Genomic DNA, 5,301 nt, shown 5'->3' on the forward strand with positions numbered 1-5,301 from the left:
TAAATGATAAACCAAACTGCAACTTCGTAAGTTTTGATCACGTGCTATAAAAATCATGTGATTATTTACTTTGAGAATAAGGGCGCACATCACCAAATAATGGAAAAGCACACACGGAAAAGTACGTAAAAATCAACATCTTTACACGGCGTTTTCTAGCTTTTTCTACCCGCGTGACAATATTTTACATTTTTACGTCATCCTAATTAAGGAATGAATTTTCATTTAAGCTTCAATTTTGGTTAACTTTTTAGATTCAGTTTTTTATTCAAAAATGAAAGCGATGCCGATATTTCAAAATCAAAACTAGCATTATCGCAGTTGAAATGTTGAACCTTATTTAACAGCTTTCAACTTTGCAAGAGCGTGTACTTTTCATTCCACTTGGCAACAGCAGATCAGGGGTGTAGCCAGCTTTGGGGCCTGCTGGCTACAAGCTGCTACACGACTGCAGCATGAGGGGGAAAATGCCCCCGTCAAATGCCCCCCTGTTGCCCCCGAGTAAAAACCTTACGAAAATAGCCTCACCTTTTTGCTGATTTTGCCCCCCCCCCCCAAATTAACATTGCCCCCTCAATGTCTCCCGCAAAAAATTCCTGGCGCCGCCACGCAGCAGATCAGCCAATATGAGACAAGTGCGTTTCAATGCAGTTTTTTCTCACATTAATGTAGTGTGCACGTTAAGAACGTCACAGGCTTTTTTAAAAGAGCAGGGGATCATCCCGGTGTACTGTTGACTGTACTTCAAAAATAACTCATCTACTCCAGAGTAAAACTAATTACAGCTTGTCTGTACGCAGTGCGATATACTCATACATATGAGGGAGGCACTAAAAGAAGAAGAAGAAACTTTGCGCAGTATGCTCTTGTCAAAGGTTTAATGCAAAAAATTATAAAACTTGTAGCCTAGGGCCTACTTTTCTTGTGAAATTGATTTGTATCATTTCATATCTATTTTAGTGATTGATAGGCTAGCATCTTTCATTTAAATCAGAAAATGCCACTCACGAAGAACATGACCCGGGCATAGGACACACATTTCTCCACTCTAAAAGTAGCTGAAGTACTTTTTAACCTCATCACCATTGATTTGGTGTAATGCGCCCATAAACCCAGATAGGGCAGATAGTAGGCGACACGATTTTATGCAGCAGCCTGCCTTGGATCGCAGGCCTGCAACATTCGCTAGAGGGTGAATTATGCAGGATTATTATACATGTACCACTTTCACCATAGGCCAAAAAAAAAATTATTATTTGCTTGTCCTCCACCTAATCTGGAAAATCTGGAAAGAGTTTTTTTCAGTATATGAAGAGCTTATTTCCAAACCGTGTTAAGTCCACCCACCTTCAAAATTGAGATTTTGATGAAAATGGGTAGTGAGTAACTAGGGCTATCCAGCAATGTGTGTGTTTTTTTCCAAAATTAGTCAAGTCCCGAAATATTGACACACAAAGTATCGATTTTTTCCAACGTGTTAAGTCCAATCCAGTTTGGTAGCAAACTGTGTTAAGTCCACGAACAATGCCCTTGTGGGCAGCTTGTAGGCAAGTAGCACGGCATAAGGCTTCCAATAGTTACTTAGTAATCGCCCAAGTTCTGCATGATTGATAACATTGCCTTCCTTTGCATCTTCGTTCTTGTTTGGACCTGAATTTGGTCTGCATAAAAAGGTGTTTTTTTTGTTTTTTTTAATAATTAGTAGGCCTAGTTTGTATGGGATTTCTTAAATATTTGATAGATACCTCCAGAAAGACATGAAAAGGGTGGGAAGGGGGAGAGGTTGTGATGGTAGAATTAATGTTAGAGGATGGTGGTAGAGTTAGTTTTTGATATTATTTTTTATGATTATCAAAATGTGCTACTAAATTCAAGGTATTATTTTAAAGTTAAAGGTATAAAAAAACTTAGGACTTAAAGACTTAAAAACTTACGGCTGTCAATATAAAATTAGGGTGGCAGCATGGGGGAGGTGGGAAATTGTGGTAACTGATAATGTGCTTATTGTCAGTGAAATGATGTTTATTCAATTCTGAGACATGCAATACAACTCAGTTTTGAATTTTGAACTATTTTAAACATCGAATTTTGGTAAATAAATGGTTGGGAGGAGGGGGTTCGAGATGCAAGGTGTTTTGTGGCAAAATTGTGTTTATAGTAGAGAGAATCACATATTGTATGTTTTTAATAAATTTGTTATCTTTTAAGACTAGTTTGAGAAAAATATGGTTAGTTCTGTGTTACATATGCTATGTTTTGTGTGCAAAATGTGTTAAGTCCATGCCAGAAATTGCGTTTTGTGTCAAAACGTGTTAAGTCCATAGTGCTATTTTTAAAACAAATTAATTCATTAAAAAAAATCAAAAGTCTCTAGATTTTAACTTAACATGTTTTTATGGTCATATAAACTCCTCAACAAAAGTTTGGAAAGTTTTTTCAATCATCTGTATCTCAAATTATTTGTGACATATTCATATCGTGTTGCATATCAATGGATAGCTACAATACTCCCCTTTACAATGACACCCCATTGGAAACAATAACATTCTTCACGGCTGAGTACACGCCTTGTGAATGTAATGGGGTCTCAAAAAGAATGTGCCAAATTGACCATTATTCTGTGCAGCAACATGAGCAAGCTGCAATCCCATATCTTCACAATCTTCACCTCATCATAAATACAATCCTCCAAGATGACACCGCTCGCCCCACATAGCCACGGTAGTCAACGACTACCTACAGAATATGGGAGTAGAGAAAAAATGGTCGGCCATCCGGCCAGACCCGGGGGCCAGACCTCAACCCGATTGAACACTTGTGGGACCAGCTTGATCGTGCTGTGCGTGCCAGAGAAGCCCATATGCAACGACATTGAATGACCTGCGACGAATCCTTTTTGAAGAATGGAATGCCACCTTGCACCCCACAGTAACGTGTAACCAGGTCGGTGAGCAGCATGAGGTGACTATTGTGGCTGCTTGTGGTTTTTCCCCGGGGGGGCCACTCAAATATGACAGTGTACGCATGCGTGACCAAATTTTTCTCGAACACCCCCTAAACAAGTTTTCCTCTGTGAGCAAAATGACACCCTAAACAAGTTTTTTAGCGCGCTTTCCCCCAAAATTCGACCCCCTAAACAAGTTTTGGTCTAACTTTGACCCCCTAAACAAGTTTTTGTCTACTTTTGACCCCCTGAACAAGTTTGAGTATAAATTTGACACACATTACAAGTTTTGATTAATTTTGACAACTTGAGAACAATTTTATGGACTAACATGTCATTGAACAGGCCCCTCTTGGATATGGCCCATACCGTACCATAGGCCATACCACTTTAATATAGCCTAAATAATGACACGATGAATTCAGAGTGTATATAAGGCCTTCAGATTCGTAGCTTGTTACGTGAATCTGCTGGATTCTCGTATAAAGTATAGTTTTGTGAGAATATAAAATACCAATATGCAGCGTCATTTATACAGAAGCAACGTTTAAATACCCAGTATTCACGTGTATTTGATTCCGAATTCGGCACCTAAAGTTGATTATCGTGTCCCGGTATCGTGTGCCCTTTCAATGCTTTTTACCGCAAATTTTCATTAAGTAATCCAGAGAAGGTTTACATTTTTCAGTGGAGAAAACACACAAATCTACTAGAAGCAGTAGTAATAAATAATGCATGAGGAATCTATATATAAAGTCCTGAATATATTTTTGAAATTCGGATGATGTCGGCCCGGGATGTCGGCGAGTAGGCCAACACACGATATTTTCGTCGATCCGTCTGTTCACTGAACTATATACCCATCAAATTTTATATGACGTCATTAATGAATATGCATGTTTTTATTCTAAACGGTATTTTACATAGAAGTACGAGACCATGATTAAATCACACATAACACGTCATGAAATATTTGCATAACACCGTGAGACTTAAGATTTACATTTCTACGAACGGGGAATTCCAGCGAGTGAATAAACTTTCCGAGATCGGAGTGTCAGCAGATTTGAAAAGCGGGTTAAAATGGTACCCTAAATGCGTTACAAACGATTTTAAAACTACCCCTTTTCATGAAAATCAGCGTTTTTTACCCCCTTAACGCGTCACGCGCGTAACGTGCTCAACCAAGAAAAAACACCCCTTTTCACGCGTTTTTTTGGTCACGCATGCTTACATCATTATATTTGAGTGGCCCCCCCGGGGGTTTTTCCACCCGCTATTGAGGTTAGTGGCTAGCGTTGTTTGAGCACAGAATAATGGTAAATTTGGCAAATTCTGTTTGAGACCCCACTACATTCACAAGGCGTGTACTCAGCCGTGAAAAATGTTATTGTTTCAAATGGGATGTCATTGGAAAGGGGAGTATTGTAGCTATCCATTGATGTGCAACACGATATGAATATGTCACAAATAATTTGAGATACAGATGCTTGAAAAAACTTTCCAAACTTTTGTTGAGGAGTTTATATGTCACCTTCACTTCACTCTAATTTTATAGAAATCGAACTTTATTTCATTGCCATAAAGAAAATTCCTGATTTTCTTCAAAGTGAATCTTGTGGACTTAACACGGTTTGGAAATAAGCTCTTCATAATTATATTGATCATACTGATGCGAGGGTGAAATACCACAACCAAATGATAATTTAAGAAAGCTCACAAAAAGCATCAATTGAAAGAGCAAGTGAGAGGGGAAGAGGAGGAGAGAAGAACTTGAGATCCAGGAGAGAGCGAGAGAGAGTGTGAAAATATTATGTCCATTTCTTTTTTAAAAGTGTCACATTAATATGGACCAGGGTAACATCAAACTTTTTTAATTTATGTTCGGACCTATTGTGTCTGATTTTATGTTTTAAATTTAAATGTTGCCAATCAATATTCATGAGAGTGCACAATCAACGTCCAGTTTTCAAATAGCTGCCTAGTGCTGTTATTTGTTTAGTTTCTATAATAATTATTACTTCATTCATTCATTAATTCCTTTCTCTACTCTTATTCTTTCTTAGTGCCTACACTTTATCACTATCATCTCTCCCCTTCTCCATCCATATCCCCTCTTTCTTTTTATTTTTGTCTTCCCCTTTCCCCTCTAAATCTCTATTCCGCTTTCCCTAATTCCTCTTCCCTTTTCCCTATTAATGGAATGGAAATTTGTGTACTAAATTTTTTAATTAAATAAATTGGCCTATAACAAAATAAACTGCAAAATATTAATTGATACAAAGTGACATAGATACACAGACTCGAACACACTTTGGGGCTATATGAAACAAGTGCTTTTTTTGTGCTTGTGACGA

Source organism: Amphiura filiformis, chromosome 15 (assembly GCF_039555335.1).
Source record: "Amphiura filiformis chromosome 15, Afil_fr2py, whole genome shotgun sequence".
NCBI lineage: Eukaryota > Metazoa > Echinodermata > Ophiuroidea > Amphilepidida > Amphiuridae > Amphiura > Amphiura filiformis.